Here is a 19,845-nt window from a genome sequence, read left to right on the forward strand (position 1 = left end):
CATTTTCCTTATTCATTGCTGGGCTCTTCAAGACCCTTTGCCCCTGAGGTGGTTATAACAGACCACCCTTACATTGGACTCCAAAGCTTACCTATTGTCAGAGCTTTAGTGGTGATTAGCAATCTGCCATTGTCATGGGCGGTGGCGGTGGGGGTGGGGGGGTGGGGGTGCTTGTAACCCACCCTTGGAGTGTGTGGGTTGGTAGAGCTGGCTTCTAAGAGTTGAGTACTTTTCAGTTGTCTGCAGCTACTCTGAGCACCTGAGTCCTCTTTGGGTCCCCACTGCCGAGTGTGGGTCATGGCCAAGAGCTTATGGCCACAGGTTTATCAGATTGAGTAGAATGCTTTGGAATTGGATTTTGCCAGGACCTGACAGGAAATGAAGTTATTAGACTCTGTGCAGCAGTTCATTTTTGTTCCTCTCCACTCAGGAGATGGGAATACTCACTCCAAATAGGTGCATCCAGAGAAGATGAACTACCTCCCCTGACCCCGGGTCTGTTTGATCTGGACGGAGTTGGCCCCTGACATTGTTTGTTCTATCTCTATTTTACTTAAGATCATAGTTTTGTGGAGTTTGTCTTTTTGAGATTCAAGGGTTTAGGTGGTAAAGAGCCCTTTGGACCAGGGAGAGCACCACCTGCTTTTGCTTTGCGCGGTGGTATGTGCTGGGAAGCTCCTGGGCCAGGAGGCAGGACCTGGAGCTGCCCCAGGGTCTTATCAGCGTGGGCAGAAGAGTGAATTCTTCCCCCCCATCCCCAGTGGCTCAGCAGGTGGGCAGCAAATCCATTGGTAAAGCCAGGAACTAAATGCTTTCCGAAAACGGAAAAAACCCCTGAGGTTGGTTCTGCTGGTTTGACAGTTTCCCCACTGTTCTTTCTCGTGCACTGGAGTCACTTAGGGACCTCTTTCTTCTGGCTGTTCTTTATCCCACCTGTCGTTTGCTGACAATGTTCATTTTCTGCCCCACGTCTCTGGCCCTGTGTTCCCAATTCCTGGGTCCACTGGAATGTTAACACCTGAGTGATAGAACAATAAAGATCTTAATTTCTGTGAAGTTCAAGTGTCACTTCCAGGGTCCTTTCCAGTTCAAAGGATTTGCGATTTTGCCATGAACTTGCTCACATCCTTAAATAGTCCCTTGGCATGGGAGAATTTCCAAGTGTTTACGAAATTGGTATTTTCTTGAGCTTCTGTATGTATCCGGTCTTATCTTGGTGTTGAGATCAAGCTGGGTGCACTATTAATGCAATCTGTCCTAATGGAGCTTCCATTCTAGAAGAGGAAGGCAGACCACAAGTAAGCAAATACGGTTTTGTTTTTTTTTTAAAGATTTTATTTCTTTATTTGCCAGAGAGAGAGAGAGAGAGAGAGAGATTGAGTGCACAAGCAGGGGGAGGGGTAGGCAGAGGGAGAAGCAGGCTCCCTGCTGAACAAGGAGCCTGATGCGGGACTTGATCCCAGGACCTTGGGATCATGACCAGAGCCGAAGGCAGACGCTTAACCAAGTGAGCCACCCAGGCGTCCCAGCAAATAAAGTTCTAAAAAAAGGACAATTTCAGATAGTTGTATGTAACATGAAAAACACAGAATGTCATGAAAGTAATTCCAGGGGAGAGGGGGAGCGGTCCCCATATTAGCCAGGTGCTCAGGAAGAGTTTGTCTGAGGAGATGACATTGGAGTTGAGACGTTAATGAAGAGGAGGAGCCTGCTGAGTGGAGAACCAGGGTTGGGAGTTCCAGGTCCAGGGACCAGCAAGTGCTGCAAAGGTGAAGCCATCGTGTGCTAGAATGGGGTGGGCGTAGCAGGGTAGGGGCAGGGGCAGAGCTTGGTCAGCAATGGGGAGGGTGGAGAGAGATGTGGTAGGAGAGCCGGGCTGTGCCCGGGAGGTTGGGTCTTATTCTCAGAGCACTTTACACGTGGGGATATTTTGCTTCCCAAGCACCCAGCCAGGTGACCACTGCCTCTTCCAGATGGGTTGGTTACCACCTTGCAGACTACTTTGGATTCTAAACAGTCTGTTGTCCACAGGAAAAACCCAAGTGTATCCCAAAAGAATATTGTCCTTCATACTTTTCTGAAGAGGTTGAGCTATTGCAGTTTTCCCACACTTTACTGAAGGGGGTTCTGAGGGTAGGATTGGGCATGGAGTAAGCCCACAGACCCACAGCTCATGGGTGGCAGGTGTAGGACAATGGCCTGAGATCCCTGAATGAGGTGGGACCATCATCTTTCCCACCAGACAAAGCCAGGGAAGGACTTCTGAACCACTCCATGTCTCCGAATTGCTTCTTCAAGAGGCACTCAATACTTTCCTCCCTCACTGTTCGGACTGTAGCGGATATCAGGTTGAAAATCGCGACGTTTGTGCAGAACTGGTTCATATCCAGCTTGGATTCCTGTGACCTTGGGCAATGACTTGCTATTTCTGAGTGTTCCTTCACCTGAAAGGGGCTCATTACCCATTTCCTGGGAGGTTTGTAAGGATTGAATGAAATCTTTTACTTCTCAGTAGGTGCCACACACAGTCAGAGCCCCGGGGCTAGTGATTGGTGGTAGGTGGTGGTGCGACAAGACATTGAATTTGCCATGGATCCGCCATGTTTATTTCTGATGCCTAAAACCTTTGCTTCCAATAATACCGCCTTTAAGTCTTCGTGGGGAGGGGAAGCGGATTCGTGAAGGGCTGTTTCCTGTTTCTGAACCTATCAGTATGAGAACGCTGTGCTTCGTGAGTCCTCTGTCTCCCCAGCCATCCCCATCTAGAATAGTCACTGCTCTACTCACAGGCCCAGCTTGTTGGGAGGATCAGTGGAAAGCTGTGCATACGAGTGTTTTGAAAGCTGGAAAGCACTCAACGTGTATAAAAGGTGATTATTTCAGTGTTGGGTTGGGAATTGCATGGCAGATGAAGGGAAGCCCATGGTGCTTTCCAAGCAGTTTGTTCCAGTTTTCAACCCAGGGGTCTTCACGGCTCTGTCGGTCATGGGAACCCAGGGTTGGGTGGAATCGTGTTTGAGTTTGGCTGATGAAGTGAGCAGTTAGATACAGGATCATGGTTGACTGAAGTGAAGTCTCAGGAAGAGATTTGGTCAGGCTGGTGGATCCTTCCATGCCAGGGTGCCTGCCCCAAGATGGGGAGGATAGTAAGCCGCCTGCGTCTGCGGACTAGTGCCCACATGGCCTGGATACCAGTGGAAGCCCCACGAGAACATCTGCTCAGAGACCTCTTGCTGCTGGGTGTCTTTAGCTGACTCATCCCAAGCTGCTACTCCCCAGCCTGGCTGTGGGGTCCCTCTGGGCCCAAGGAAGCCCCAGTCTCCTGGCAGCTGCTGCCTGGTGAGGGCTGGGCTGCTTGGGATGTACTTGTCTTCCCTCTCCTGACTTCCTGCACCACCTCTGTTTGGGGGAGAGCCCCCCCACCAACCCTGACTTTCTTCATCTTCCCTGCTCCGCAGCTGCTGTCTGCTTCATATTAAGTGGATCATCAAGAATCAAGAATGATTACTAAAAATACTACTACTACTACCTTTTACTTTTTATTTCAATGTATGTTCTATTTTTTACCTGTACAAATATCCAGTGAGTTGTGTCAGAAGCGTTGTGACAGCCCTTTTCTTCTTGGGGCCACTGAGGGCTGGAGCCTTTGGATGTCACTGTCACACAGCTCCTGAGCAGGAAATTGTTTCTCCCAGGAGGTGGGTTTTCAGTTCTGAGCCAAGGGCCAGCCTCGCTGCCCGCATCTGACTGTGTCTGTGTCCCCAGCCTGGGTAGCAGCGTCCCTCTGGGCATTTATTCTCCCCATCTCGCTCAATCCCTAAAGACTCCAGAGGGATGGTGGTGAGAACTTGCAGAACTGGCTCTCACCCTTCACCAGGCACCTGTAGCCTCCCGGGGGTGGCCAAATACCTGGGAGGGTTCTGATTGGAAAAGCCTCTTAGAATCTTTCGGTGACATTCTTGGCATTGCTTCCTGGGGGAGAAGTCCCCTGGAATGCAAGGACTTGTTCCCCTGAGCTAGACTGAGCTGAGAATGTTAATAAAAGGCTTCCCAAAGCTTTTCCATCAGACACTTTCATCTTCTTCCAGGCCTGCAGAATCAGGACTGGGCGTGGGGGTGGGGAGGCAGGCATCCAGCAGTAAATATTATTATCCTTTTTCTGTGGATGGAGGAAATTGAAGCCAGACACTGAGGCCAGAGGTGGGCCAAACACAAGTTCACAGCCAATGTGGTGGGATCCAAACCCAGCCTGATCGAGCTAGACATGATCTCCATCCTAGACATGAAGCCATGTTTAATCTGATGTTCCGGGGGGTGTGAGTCTACGGGCTGCAGTCCAGCCATCTTGGTATACTCCTTGGGGTGTGGGGAGGAGGATTCCCTGACGTTGCTCCTAGCTGATGCTTGGCTGTCTCTAGGAGAGCCCTAGCCTGATAAAAAGAGACTTCCCTGAAAGGGAGCTTTTCTGTGTGCTGGGGTTCCAGGTGTTCTGCCTCCCTAGCACATTCCCTGCTAGCCCAGCCAGGCCTTTGCTCATGCTGTTCCTTATGACAGGGAACATGCCCTCTTTCTCCCTCCGCCCTTCCCTGTCACATCCGCCTCCATCCACCGCCCCCTCATCCTGGAAGCCAGCGTCCATTGATCACATCTGGCCCCAGCTGTTCATACTCCATGTGGGACCCAGTCAGCACTTCCCTGGGCTGACACACGTGGGTCTCTCGTCCCTCCTCCTCCTGTCTTGTCCCCACCGCTAGTTTGATAGCTCCCGAGGTGCGCTGCGGGGTGTTTGGCACTCAGGCGGGCGCTCACTTTGTTTCTGCCAATTCCCAGGAGTTTCTGTCCAGTTTCCTCTCTGCCTTGTGTACCAGGCCTTGAGCTTTCACAAGTCTCTGTGGAGTCTCTACCCAGCGCTGCCGTGGGCACGTGGAGGGTTGAGAGGCGGGGTGCGGTCCCTGGCCATCCGGGCACTTCTGCCCGTGGGCCCGGAGCTGGGTGCCTGACTGGTGCACGGGAGGCCTTGTTTGCTGTGTGTGCCCATGCGGCTTTGCACGCCGTGTTTTTAGGGGATGAGTGTGGACTCAGACATGGCAAGGGGAAGGTGAACATTTTCCCCATTTCTCACCATTTGGAAGAAAAGATAAGTTAGGGTGTTCTCACTTGGAAAATAAATCTCACTGCAGGCAACATTCAGCCACACGCCATTCGTGCCCAACAGCTGTCTCTCATTTGCTGGCAAATGTTCCCAGTGATGAATGTCCTGCGTCCACAGTCACAGCCGTCCGTAAATGGAGGCTTTGGACAAGTGCAAGGGGAACAATGGCCCTTCTCAAAGAGCTCTCAGCAGACGCTCCCAGTGAAGTTGGTTCATCACTTGGAGCTGGGTCAAGACCATAGACAAGACACCATTGATTCGGCAAGGAAGGCCCTCTAACAGCCGTAGAGTCGGGCTGAAGGCAGCAAGAAGCTGAGAAAAGGATGGGATTCACGGCCGCCGGGACAGGCCTCGAATTAGCAGGGTGAATGATTCCACCTTTCAAATACCATCTTCAAGAAGTTGACCGATAGCGCAATGGCCCTTCGTCTTGATGCATTTGCAAAACCCTCTACGGTCATTCTGGGGTCCCAGGGTTTGGGAGGGGCTCATGCTTCTCGGGCAGAGCATGTTATCATACCCGCTGTTGTTGAAGAGGTGAGAGTACTAGGCTAAGGGAGATGAGGGCCTGAGCCGGGACCTGAACCCCGACTCCTGGTCTCAATCCATTTGAGATGGAGAAAAAGAGAAGATGAGCTGGGAAGGCAGGTAGAGCACAAGGCTGCAGCCGGGAGCAGGTGTCCCTGTGCTGCCCGCCTCAGGCTGGGCATCCGCAAGCCCCCCTCCCACCAAGTCCTGCGTCCAATCTCCCTCTCTGGTTGTGTCTCTGTTGACTTCCTAGGACAGAGGTAAAAGGTCAAACTTCTAAGCTGGCATGGCTCAACTGGGCAAACTCTGTTTTTCTCTCTCCTTGTTATTTTTGTTTTTCCAGTGGAGATACTTCACATCATTTAGAATAGTGCAGACAACAGCGACACGTTTCTATTTCTCTCTGGAAGGAGTTCAGTGTAGCAGTTTTACATGTATTTTTAATGGCAAAAGCCACACCTGCTTATTACAAAATATGCATCTGTGGCAGAAATTTATAACCTGGAATGTGAAAATCCCTGGAATTCTACCCTCGATGATAATATCTGTCAAGGATATATTCATCCAAATATTTTTATTCCTCTGCAATCATTCTGCCCTTTTCCTCCCTCTCTCCTGTCCTGCCCTCCCTTTCTCCCTTCCCTTCCTTCCCTTCCTTCTTCCTCTCTCCTCCCTCCTGTTCCTTTCCCTCTCCTCCTTTCCAGCCCCAGGGGTATAAAGTTTTAAAAAGCAAAAGCCAAAAAAAAAAAAAAAAACCAAAAAAGCAAAAACCCAGTTTATCAAGTAGCCTTCAAAACGAGTCCACATATAAGCAGCCACGTGTGTATATAATGTCCCCCTTTCCCCAGGTGGAACACACTCACCAGTACCCTTCTTCTTTAAGTTCAGGATGTTTCTTGGAGCTCATTCCTGATAGATCTGCTGCATTTTCTGTCCTGCTGCTCAGTAGTTCCTGTATGTGGAGATGGCTTAATTGTTGAGCATCACGTTTCTCTTAGTCCTTTGCTGTAACAAACCATGCCACCATGAATTTCCTTGCATGGAGCTTATTTCAGACACATGAAGGATTTCTGCAGCATAAAATCTCCAGAAGTAGAATCACTGGGTTGAAGGGGCATGTGCATTTATGGTTTGATTAGATGTTGCCAAAATGTCCTTCTAGAAGTTGTGTCCTTTTCACCCTTATTAGCAAAGTGTCAGAGGATCTGTTTCCCTCCACCCTCATAAACACAGTATGTTTATTACACTTTGTTATCTTGGCCCATCAGAATGAGCATAGGTATTTCTGCAAGGTTGCTCTTTTTTACTATACATGAAGTTGAACATCTTTTCATATGTTTAAAAGCCGTGTGTGGGTACATGCACTCTGTTCATATGCATTATCTATTTTTCTATTGGGTTGTTGGTCTTTTTATATGTTAAGGAAATTAACCCTTTGGATATGAGTTGCAAATCCCCACCACCACCATCCCCCTCCCCTCCAGTTTGTCTTTTGAATTGCTTTTATGTTTACTTTTCCAAAGTACAGTTTTTGTATGTGTGTGGTCAAATGTTTCTCTTTTATGGCTCTAGGGCTTTTTTTTTTTTTTTAATACTTAGTCTCTCTCTAAAATTATACTTCAAAAAATCTTTTTCCTTTTTCTGAAAAATAGCTTTATTGAGATACAATTCACATACTATACAGTTCACCATTTAAAGTGGACAGTTCAGTGGTTTTTAGTATAGTCACAGATATGTGCAACTATCACCACAGTTAATTTTAGAACTTTTCATCACCTCAAAAAGAAACCCTGTATCCTTTCTGTTACCCTTCATTCTCTGCCTGCACATCCCCTCCCCCCAGCCCCAAGCAAACACTAAACTAGTCTACTTTCTGTCTCTCTAGATTTCTGTCTTCTGGACTTCCCTGTTCCCAATGGAATCACATAATATGTAGACTCCTGTGATTAGCTCCTTTCACTTGGCATAATGCTCTCAAGGTTCTGAGTTGTCATATAGTATAAGTACTTTATTCCTTTTTATGGCCAAATAATATCTCATTGTATGTTTAGGTACAGATATAACACACCTGGTTCATCCATCCATCTGTTGATGGACATTTGTGTTGTTTCTACTCTCTGGCTATTATGAATAATGCCACTATAAACATTTGTATACAAATTTTTGGGTGGACATAGGTTTTTGTTTCTCTTGGGTATATACTTCAGAGTAGAATTTCTGGGTCATGTGGTAACTTGATGTTTAATCATTTGAAGACCTGCCAGACTGTTTTCTAAAGCAACTGCATCATTTTACATTCCCACCAGCTATGTTTTCGTCTAGTGCTTTTGTGATCTTATTTTTCATGTTTTAAGTTTTTGAACAATCTGAAGTTCTTCAGAAGGTATGACTAGGGATTAAATGTGTATTTCAACAGTGTTTTTCAGTCTTTCCTTCTAGATGTCTTTATCATAAACCACTATATATACTAGGTCCTATTCTATATACTCTAGTCTTTTTCATTGATCTTTTTGTCCATTCATATAACATTGCCACACTGCTTTAATTTTTGAAGTTTTGTGACCTGTTACCTCTTAATTTTTTAAAAACCCACGCATCACAAGCATTTATTAAACTCTTATCTCTATATAGTGCAGACTTAGAGATGGTATAAATCAAATCCAACATTGTTCCTGCCATCCAGAAGCTTGTGGTAAAGAAGAGTTAGTTCTCACTGCCATACCCTCTAACAAACACATTACCTGAATTATCTTCTTTAACCTTAAAATTCTATGAGGATAAGTAGAGTTTTTCATTTATTCTTCTTTAACCTTATAATTCTATGAGGATAAGTAGAGCTTTTCATCCCTATTGTAGATCTGAAGAAACCAAGTCTTTGAGACAGACAACCCTGAGACAGAAAAAAGACAGACAGGGTTGGCTTTCAAAAAGTTCTGGGTCAGGTGCTTTCGGGTGCCTGTCAGTAGAGAGACTGTCCAAGGCAATGTGGTAGGAAATTCCACCTATGATCTCCCCGGCAGCCAGGGTCTGCTCCCTCACAGTAGAATGACCAAGATCAGTGAGCCCTCAGAGGAGCGTCCCACGTTTTGGAATGGAAGCCTCTTGAACATAACTTTGGTCATCCCCCAGCACTGACTTGCCATTGAGAACCCAGACAAGTGGGGAAGTGGGGTTAGACTTTGGCTGCATTCTCTTCCCAGATTGTGTGACTCAAGATCCCTGCCAGGGATGGAGTTTTGTTTTGTTTTGTTTTGTTTTGTTCAGTTGCAAAAGGATAGCAAAAGTATTTGCCACATAAAACATACAAAGCCTCATAAAGTCTCAACCAATGAAATCATCATCTCTTCCCAGGCAGACTCACTCTCCTGACCTTGGCTGATTTCCACCCTCCAGGGAGTTGTAAGGCAAGGGAACCGATTTACTCAAGGAAGAGACCTACTTAACTTTCACTTCCTCAGACTTCATCAAACACTTGGGGTTTGGGGGTTATGGGATTAAGAGAGCATGATGTGACTGCCCTTGGAAGTGTTGTCTTGTAGGAATGTGGGGTAAACCCATGAGGAACAAGAAGTCTCAAAAGGATTTGGCCTAGAAATGGCAATAAAAATGCAGGCAAAGTTGCCTCGATATTTCAAAACTCCCACTAAAGGAGAAAATGTCTCTCTCTTCCTCCTTCCCTCTGTCTCCCCCAAAGACATTTGTTTTATGGGAAACTCTTGGTAAAATTTTAAGTATTCCACTGGGTAGGTGGGTGATTGTTGCTTACTTTTTATTGTGGGAAAATAGGATATTTAGGCTGGGTTGGTGTAACCAGGTTTTGAAGATTGTGGTTTTGCAGACATCATGGCTGCAGAGGAGCTGGTCTGGCTGGTATAGTCCAACATCCGGTGTGTGTCTTGGCCCAGGACATGACAGGGTCAGGTGCATCTTCACGGTTGGTGCGTCTGGGGCCCCTAGGACCAGTGATGTGTTCTTGGTCTTCCATAGTGGCCAGAACAGCCCTGTAGGCCTAGAGACCAAACTTCTTCCTTCATGGGTCCTTTTTGGGGATTTCTTGAATTGTAGGGTCTAGGGAAGCTGGAAAATGGGGCCATTACTTCTCTTCCAGGCCCTTAGCTTTGGTTTTTGGGGACTAATTTAATTTCAGGCATCATCTTAGAAGCAGAGATTCTCTGACGATCTGAAAGAGGGTACATTTGCAGGAAAAGCAAGACAACAGTGCTTTGTGGAGAGAGACTGTTTCTCATGCAGAAATTGTAGTCCATTGTATTAGAAGGTATTCATTTACATCCTGAATCTCCTGGGCTCAAGGGATATAATGAAGACAGTGACAACATTTTTAATATTTATTCATAGAAAGCTTCTCAGCTTCCCCTGGAAGGGGCTCTGATTTTAGTATGTGTCCCAACCTTTTCCGTATTCCATCCAGCTGTTCATGTAAGCCTCTTAGGCTGATTGGTACTCCTTTCTCTGTGTTTTCCCAGCCCCTGGTTCATTGCTATCTTGCAGAATTGAAATTAAGGCATTTGAGGGCAGAAATGCATCTTATTCATTTTTGTATCTAAAAGAGTATGGGAGCTCAATAATTATTGAGTAATTCCACCATCACACTGGGGAAAACCAGTAACCATTCTCTCCATTAACTGTTACTTTGCCAACACGTTGGTTTTGGAGACAGCATTGACCACGGATGTAGAAGTTGTATTTTCTTGATTAATATCTATGGTGTATGTTACAGTGTCTGATAGAGCAGACAGTCCGTAGATGCTTGTGTCTTTTCTATCCACCACACCTTGATGGGCATGGTGATGGCTTCTTTCTGAAAAGCATGTCATTGTCCTTGGTTGGACTTCACCCAGGGTAATCTAGTTTACAGATTGTGCTTTGTGCCCCATTTGATCCTTGCCCTGGGGACCTCTTTGAAGAGTCTTAGAAAAGGAGTATCTCTGCTAGGTTTTTCAGATAACCTGGTAAAAATATTCCATCTGCTAAACTAATGTGTTAGTTAAGGTGAGGTTCCCAGCATTTCATGTTTGGTTGTTCGGAGGTGTTTTTTGACTTGGAAAGTCTGGGGGTAGGAAGGAGGGGGGTAAGTGGGAATTAGTAAACTGCAGGCCAAAGGACATGTTTTATCTGTGTGTTATGACCTTGACTTGTATAAGGCCCCCTAGTGGTATTTGAAAACACCAGGTTTTCAACTGGATTTGAGACAACAAAGTATTATGTGGCCCTTTGCCTTCTCTGTGTTGGCAAAGCAGGTGAAGGATGTGCCAAGCCCAGTCCCCTGGGGTTTCTCCACCATCTCCTTCCCACTGCTCCTGGCTCCTGGCTCCGTGGGTGGTGACTTCTGGGGAGGCCTAAAAGCTCCACTGGTTTCTCAGTCTTTGGCTGATTCTTTCTGGGTGGTCTTTTATTCTTCCCATGCTTCTCTATTCTTAAGGCCTCGCTATGTCTGTCCCTTGGACAGAATTGAAGTTGTGTGTGTTTCTAATTGAGTGTCGACAGTTCTGGCTCTAAGGAGTTCAGCAACTGTGCTATTAGGTCTGAATGTGCAGTGTTGTCTTAGCCCCTGTGATTGTTTCAAAATGCTCTTCTTTGTGGTTTTTGAGTTAGGTACTTTGCTGTAATCCTCTTCCAAGAGGAGCAATGATCATAGAGGCTCTTCAGTTCTGAGTAAGAGAAACTGAAGAGTCTCTACCATGCATTAAAAGAAATTCACATTTATGGGATCCGGTGAAGACTCCTTAGATGCTAGTCAGGTGCCACCATGGCAACAATGTCAGTATCAGATTCTGTTATTGATTCTGTCTCTTCTCTAAGTTGAAAGTCCTTAAGTGTGGATAACCTTTCACACGGCTTTGCCTCGCACTCACCCTCCCTACCCCACTCCACCAGATCTGAGCACAAGGCCAGGTTCACAGCTGATGCTCTTTATAAGATGGTTTATTTCACAAGTCAGAGTGCTTACACAGCAACGAACAAACATGATCCTGCCTCTGGAAGATCTCACCATCTCTCAGTTTAGTGTGTGTGATTCCTTTAAGGGGATGACTTTTTTAGGGGCGTGGGAGGAGCCATACACTTGGCCATATCATAGTTTGTTGTCCCAATTCCAATTTAAAATTTTTATATTTGTCCCCAATTAAACTCTTATGGGACTGAAATATGAAATCAGAAAATTGAAGTCACGTCTCTTTTTGTACGGGCCAGTGGCTTTCAAGCTCAGAATGGTTTTTACAGATGAACATTTGCAAGTAATTGGATGACAGGGAACACTAACTTTGAATCCCAATTAAGCAAAATGTTATTCCCCTCTAAAAAAAAAAGTGTTCATTCTCATTGATTTTTATTATAAAATATTACACTGGATTATTATTATATTGAATTTTGTCAATAGAAAATTTGTAGATGTGTGTGTTTTCTCTTGTTATTGTAGTAGCTACATAATATTCTCACTTTTGCCTATCAGTCTGCTCTAGGATAGGGGTCAGAAAACTTTTCTGTAAAGAGCAGTTAGTAAATATTTTAGGGTTTGTGGCATATGGTCTGTGTGGCAAGGACTCAACTCTGCTCCTGTAGTGTGTAAGCAGCCATAGATGGTATGTAAACCAGTGGGCATGGCTGTGTCCCAATAAAACTTTATGGACACTGAAATTTGAATTTCCTATCATTTTCACATGCCATGAAACGTTATTCTTTGGGTTTTCTTTCAACCACTTAAAAAGACATTGGGGAGCGTATGTGCTATGGTGAGCGCTGTGAGTTGTATAAGACTGATGAATCACAGATCTGTACCCTTGAAACAAATAATACATTATATGTTAAAAAAAAAAGGGTAGTAGGAAGGGAAAAATGAAGTGGGGGAAATTGGAGGGGGAGACGAACCATGAGAGACTGTGGACTCTGAGAAACAAACTGAGGGTTCTAGAGGGGAGGGGGATGGGGGGGATGGGTTAGCCTGGTGATGGGTATTAAAGAGGGCACGTTCTGCATGGAGCACTGGCTGTTATACGCAAACAATGAATCATGGAACACTACATCAAAAACTAATGATGTATGGTGATTAACATAACATAATAAAAAAAAAATTTTTTTAAAAATGTAAAAGTCGTCCTTAGCTCAAGAGCCATAGAGGTGGTGGGCTGAATTTGGCCAGTGGTTCAGTCTGTTGACTCCTGTTCTAGAGGATGAGACCACAGCCTCCACAAACGCCTGACACGACTAGGTCAGCTCGGAGACTCTAGTGAACCTGAGATCACACAAGACAGAGTAATGTCTGGTCTCGTGACAAACTCCCTTCTCACCCCAGCGGTGAGGCATGTTCCCGTTCCCACCTGCCACACCTTGGGTCTGAGGGATTTCAACCCACCTGCCTCCCCCCGAGCCTCTCTCGCCACCACACGCCCCTACTCAGCCCCCCTGTCCCACAGACCTAGTTCTTTAAAATCTGTCTAGGAAAGAGTTTCTTCAGGATGCAGCGTCAGCCCTGGGCCCCTTCCAACCAAAATTTGGAAGGTCTTTCCAAGGATAGAGAAGCTGAAACAGCTGCATGATTTTTTTTTTTTTTTCTTCTGGAATCATCCAGTGAGGGGGTGAGTTCAGGACTCTGGCAGCTCCTGTGTAAATGCTGAGCAGCTAAAGACAAATCTGGGGAACAAATCTGGAGCAAACCCTGCTGCTCCTGAGCCAGTGAGAACGGCCTCCCCAAAGCCACGACTTCCAGCATCCTGCCTTTATTCTGAGGCCAGGGCTGGGGAAGGGGAGCCTCGCAGAGGGTCTTCCGAGACCCACTAGGATTCTCTCTCGCTCAGCTGGGTAGCTGAGAAGACCCTCTAGGGAAGCATGCACATCTGCGGCTCCCCGAGTGAGCCCGCCGTCCTGGCTGTCGGTCCTCTTTGCCCCCGGCGTTGCTCTTCGTGCCACCGGATTAGCCAGCTGTGCTCTTGTCTCATGGAGAGAGTTTCCAGAAACACTTTTTCCCTCTCTGCTTGAATGACCAAGTTTCGGAAAAATCCAGTGATAATGTGCAGCCGTTTCGAATCTGTAACTTTAGCTGGGATGTGTAGGGTCATGTTGCCTGGGAGACTTAGGGGAGGGCATGTTAAGGTCTGCGAAGTAAGCAACAGAATGTCCTCGCGAGCCTGTGATGCAGAGGCAACAGGAGAGGCGAGCAAGAGGGCATGTGGTGTTTGTGTGCGATGGTTTCCATCGAGGGGACTGTGTCCTGTTACTCTTGGACACCACGTGCTGCCACTTTTCGAATCTTCTACAGTGCTAGGCAGGTGTGGTCTTGGGTCCCGGACAGCGTCTCTATTGTGGACCCAGGTCTTGTTGATCTTACCAGCAGAGAAGGGGCCAGGTGATCTTACGACTTGGCCGTGGGGCCCGTTGGCAGATAACCTGGTGACCAAGGCCTGGAGACTTCCAAGAGGGAGACCAGGGAGTGGAGGCAGAGCTCTGGAGGACTGGCCTTGACCTTTCCAGTTTCTGATTGTCTCTGTTGACCCCCTAGCGAATGTCCCGGTGTTGTCATTTTGGGGCGGCCTGTGGGGCAGGGGGACTTTGAAGAGCTAGCGTTGAAAGCGTAAAAGGTGGGGGAGGGAGAGTTAATGAGAGGCGTTATGCCTTTCCTGTAATGCAGTTTGGCAAAATAATGACTATGTTGCGTTTTATAAACAAGATCTATTCTTAAACATACATTGCATCCATTCGGTAGAACTCCATGTAGCCGTGAAAAAGAACGTGGCACATCCGTATGTTGCCCAAAGTGTTATCTCCAAGGGACAAGTGAAAATAACAAGGCTCAGAATGCTATATGTAGTGTGAGCTTACTTGTATAAGAGATTTATCTGTATTTTCCTCTACATTTTTACATAGAATATTATGCGTAAGAAATTCCTGGAAGTCTACACCGTCCTTTGACAGTAGTGGCCAGGGAGGAGGAGGCTAACGCTGGGGGTTCTGAGATGGGAGGGAAACTTTTCATTGCCTATTTGTACTGCTGTTTGATTGATTGATACATAGGTCCACACATAGGTATATTTTTACCATGTGCATGCATGCCATTTTCCCAGTAAAAGTTTAAATTAATAAAAATAGAAGAAAATGCACCAAAGTAGTCATTGAGAAGGTATTTGGCATCACGAAACCTTCCGGAGCCGGTCACCCTCGGCCTGTTCTGGACATTGAGATATGGAGAATAAAGCAAAAGAAAATACTGGGTTATTTCACTTGTGGCAACCCCTGCCCCTCCCACCCCACCCAGCCCTGTGCAGCTTCCCTTATCTGAGCCATAAATTCTGGGACAAACAATGGCAAGTAGGCCTAGGGCTGGGCTTGGTGTTTATAGAGGGAAAATCTGGGAACCCATTGGAATGAAAAATGGCGCCCGAGGCTTCTGGGCTGGGAGGAGGGGCTCACTAGGAGGCTCTGGAGCCTGTCCACGTGACTGTCCAGGGACTGAGGGAGAAGACCAGTGGTCATTCTGGGGGTTAAACTTTCCAGCTGTCCTGAGATTCTCCATAAAACAGCTCTTAGATTCTTCATCATTCCTTAAGCCCAAGAAGAAACTTCAGTTTGGAACAAATTAATCAAAAATTTTGCTATTTCATCCACATTAAAGGCAAGAAACCTTTGTTGTTTCTCTACGGAATGTGACTTACTGGGGAGAAGTTAATGTAGTGCTTCTTGTGGGGGGCGGGGGGAGGCATTCCATTTTATATTTTTTCCCCCTGATAAAGTATAGAACTCACCAATATTACTCTCATGCTGGAATCTTATTTAATTCACTAGGTTTATGACCTATAAAAGGTTGCCACCCCCCAAAAAATCATCTTCCCTCTGCTCTTGTGCTATTTAAAAAAAAAAAAATTAAGTAAACACAGGGAATTTTCCGTGGCCCAAATACTGACCTTGGTAAATCCTCTTTTTTTGGTTTGTTTTTCCCTGATTGATGAAGGGTCTTGCCCTGCTGGTCTTTCTTCAGAATCAGCATTTACAACTACCCACACCAGAAGCCCTTTTATCCCATGATCCGCCTGTTCCCCACTCAGCTGAATCGCTTCTTTCCAAGATGGTGGCCAAATCCTTGCCCTTTTCCTCCCCTTCTCTTCCTCAGCACAAGCCCACCTGGCTTTCTTCTTTGAGAATTGAGTGTGTTGACAACCAGAGTGAGAGACGTTCTCAGCATGATTTTAGCTGCTCTGCCCAGTAGCAAATGGGGAGAGATGAGAGAAACAGAGCCAGCCACTTAGAATGTCCTGTCCCTGGGGCCCTGTGGGAGGCCCAGCAGACACTAGTCTGTCACAGGACTACTCCCAGTATTCCTGGATATTCCGAATATATTCCAAAATCTGTTTCATGGTCCTGGGAAATGCAAAGATGAGTTCAATTATCCCCCTGCTGCCACCTAAGTCCTGATGGCTAGAGAAGGCTGTTTGGAGGAAGCAGGACCTGAGCCGGGTTTTCACAGATGGAAAGGGTTTATCGAGAAGGGGGAACAAAGAGGGAATTCCAGAGGGAGGGAAATAATGCAAGTAGAAGTTTAGACGTGGGAAGATAGCCACACCAAGGGCGCTTTTGCAAACGTGGCGGCTCCCAATGGTGAGATTTAGAAGTGGCCACAGGCCTCTTCCCCACACCACCCCCCTTATATGCTAAAGTGAAAGCAAGTCTCTGACTGAATTCAGCTGCACCCCAGACATCTGTGAGCAAGCAGATACCAGAACAGTCTTACAGTGTCTTCCTGGGCCTGATGGTGCCGCCGCAGCTCTCTGGTGTTCCGGCGTCACTGAAGGCAGGTGCAAGAGAATGCCAGCGGCAGTGTTTAGCTACCATAGCGGGTGGGGCGACAGAATCTTCTGGTAACGCGGTGAGCACTGTGCTGCATTTTCTCCTGGGCCCAGGGTGTGACTCTGAAAGAGAGGCTGCTGTGTTTACCAAGTTCTCCCATCCCGTTCATCCACGGTGCAGGTGCTGGGGGAGTATTTCCAGCCATTCTGTTTATCCTGAACACCACTCATTTCAGCAGTGAAATCACGTAGCATCCGCAAACCTATCTGAAGCCTTGCAGTAGCGACCTCTGGGGTGTGGACTTCTGGCTGGAGTCTTTCAACTCACCAGCAGCCTGTGGTGTGGGATCTGATTACTTTAAACATTGGCTCCGCACCCTGGGGCGTGGATTTAAATTGATCTACACGCACATCCATATGACACTATTCAAAGGAGAGTATTAAAGTGACTTATAGGCAGTTTCCTAGCTAACCTGCCAGGCCTCTTGGAGGCCCAAGGATAGAAGTGTTTGGAGTTTAGGTAAAACTTGAGAAACTGAGCCCTCTGATTTTCTATTAGTGGTGAGGAGGCTAAGGGTCAGGGAGGTTGATCAGCTTGCCCAGGGTCACCCTGCTTGGTGGCAGCAAAAGAGGACCGTCCTTCACCTCCTCCTGTGACTACCCTCTGCATCCTGCATCTGGGCGAGAGGTGCCCAAAATAACCAGAGAATATGGGTTGGGATGTTAATCTTGTTGGGTATGGTCATTGGTATTAAATTCATGTATAAAGCGTTTATCAGGTAGACACATGGAGGTATTGATGACTATTGCAGTATTTAAACTTACTGTATTTTAAATGGATGTGTTTTCAGTACTTCAGCAAAAAAGGAGGCAGAGGTGAAATAAAAGGGCAAAACGTGTATAACCGATGATGCTCAGCAGTGGGTTCGTGGGGGAGAGGGCTTCGTTTTACTATTCTCTACTTTTTGTATGTCTGAAATTTTCCATTGAAAATTCTTCATAAATTTCACTGAAAATGTTTCCTAAGAAGTTGTTAAAAATCAGACCCAGCCAAGGAAACCGCTATCACAAGGAACACCTATCTATGGTTGCCCACCGTGATCAGTTATGAAAGATAGGATTTTGGCCCCGCTCCACCTGGGCCGGTGGGGAAAGCCCGGCATCGGTTGCTGAGCTGTCCTGCCCCTGGGGGCAGGTGCAGCCTCTGGGTCCTCTTATCTGCCACACCACGACTGGCAGCAGCTGGAATCTCGCTCCTGGTGACTCAAGCTTCTTATCGCTGCTGTCTACACGGAGTGCAGTAACATGTCCCATGTGGGATCCCACATGCCCTGCTTGGGTCTGGCCTGCAAGGGTGGGAAGATGGAGTTAACTTGCCGTTTGTATTAAGTGTGTGTGCATTCCCATAGCCATCAGCGGCTGCCGTGGATGTTGCAAAACATTCTCCCACAGTTGGAGAAGGGCGGAGAGCAGACTTTCTCCCACCCCCTCTGCCCCTCTCTGCCTCCTTGCCAAGGAGCCGGGAAGGCTTTGGAATAACCTGAAATAAACTTGCAAGTTCAAGCAGAGCCTTCATTCCACTCTCCCTGGCAATTAACAGTGATTTACTGGAGGTTACATTCTAGTGTGGCCTCTGCCTTCTGTTATCTGCTCTGGGACTGGGCTTCTTATTGGTCAGTTCCTTGCTGCTCTGCAAACAAGCCTTTCACATTTAGCTCTTGTCCACGGCCACATCCTGTCCCCCTGAGTGCTGTATGGTATTGGGTGGCCCATGCTGAAGGAGGGGAGGGGTGTACAGTGGAGACAGCCCCCAGAGACGGATGGATCAAATCACAGGGTAATTTCCCCCCCGGCATTTTGGAGATGGAATGCACCCTGAAATACGTGCTCTGGGGCATGTTTGCAGGGAACGTGAAGTTGGCCGGAGACGAGTCTCCATCCCCAAATGTCCATCTGCAAACAGCCCAGAATGTTCTGTCCTGGCACAGATGGGGTATCCTGCCTGCCCGCCTTTTGTCAAGAAGACCCCTGTTCACAGGGGAGATGGGAAGTCACCCAAAACTCTGTTCTCCTTTTGGCTCAGCCAGAAAGTGATGTGTGGGCTCCCCCGCATTTGGGACCTTGTTCCCGGGCATGGTGTGGCCCTAACCATCCTCGCTGACCTGCGTGGCCCTGCTGATAAATGTTAATGTGAAAAAAACACTGAAGGAACCTTGATCTGTCAAATGTAAGGAGTTCCTCTGACAACTTAGCATCAGGAAAAGGCTTGTCCCTCCCGAAGAACTGGCATCTTTCCTTCGATCAGATAAGAGTAAGTGCCTCCCCTTGTCTGCGGGGCTTTTTGGACTGCCTTGAAAGACAGAGCTTATATTTCATATTCTTTACAGTGTGAGCCTGGCTTTGAGCTATATTCTCTTGCCCCTTCTTTCAGCTTGGGTTTTGGCTTTCGGTTAACATTTTCAGAAATCCTTCAGCTCGTCTGTAGGGCACAAAGCGGTGACCTGTCCACAGGCTGCACTTCCCTTCTGTTGCTCATCACTCTGTGCTTTGGTGCTGAGGTCCCTGCACGGTCCTCCCCACTGCAGGGCCACGTGCTTCCTCTTGACAGAAGCCCCACCAGTCCTGTCTCAGTTGTGTCGTTCACAAGTATCTGAGAATCTTCCCTTTTTGCTAACACATCTTGCTACTGGGGAATTGAGACCTGCGGCCCTTCACTGTAATTTGAGAATCTGCTCATTAGACATTCCTGCTGGGAACATGCTTACCTCTCTCATCAGTTTCAGCCCCAAAGATAGAGATCGGCATCCAGAAAATCAAGGATGCTCAAAGACAGATTGTCCCTTCCACTACTTGTGGTCACTGGGTTTGGATGGACCTGGTTAGAAAGCCTTTGTGAGGGTCATGAGCTCTGCCGGGAGCGGGGTGGGGGATGGGGACCATTTCCTTGGAAGCCTATTGTAGGTGCTTTTCTGTATCACACATAAAGATTATATTCCTCAAACTGGGCCCTAGATGTTATTTGTTTCTCCATGAGGATTTTAAATTTTATATTTTAATTTTAGTCTTAGTTTTTAAAATTTTAAGCCTGTCCTGAATCCTCTAGATGGCCACCTTATGACTTGGAGTTTGTCGCCTCCTATATATTCACTATGAGGTTGGTGCCCAGGGATCACCAAAATACCAGCGCTCACTGGACTCCACAAGGAGTGGAGTGGTGGTGGGGTGAGGGGTGGATTGTATGTTAGCTCGGGAATTGAAGAGAACAATATACATGCCTAGACACTTCTGCACATTTTACCTGTATAACATTGCCTGGGTGTGTTACCGAGAGCCAAGCAGGGCTTGGAGAAGTTGGTAGCTTTCTTTGCCAAGATG

The 19,845-nt window shown here is 47.0% G+C and overlaps 1 protein-coding gene across 5 annotated transcripts in view; it reads left to right on the forward strand.

Annotated features, from left to right (window-relative positions):
* The window catches only part of AFAP1L2 (actin filament associated protein 1 like 2), a 94,698-nt gene that overhangs the window by 14,087 nt on the left and 60,766 nt on the right, over positions 1 to 19,845 (forward strand). Inside the window, exon 1 of one of the 5 annotated variants that reach the window (XM_081823469.1) lies at positions 5,225 to 5,516. The exons of the other annotated variants lie outside the window; for them this stretch is intronic. The gene's annotated coding sequence lies outside the window, so the exon portion shown is untranslated. Of the gene's footprint in view, positions 1 to 5,224; positions 5,517 to 19,845 lie in introns of those variants that run through there. 5 annotated transcript variants of the gene reach the window in all.

The sequence above is a fragment of the Leptonychotes weddellii genome, chromosome 6, assembly GCF_054177405.1.
Source record: "Leptonychotes weddellii isolate Sample4059 chromosome 6, ASM5417740v2, whole genome shotgun sequence".
Lineage (NCBI taxonomy): Eukaryota > Metazoa > Chordata > Mammalia > Carnivora > Phocidae > Leptonychotes > Leptonychotes weddellii.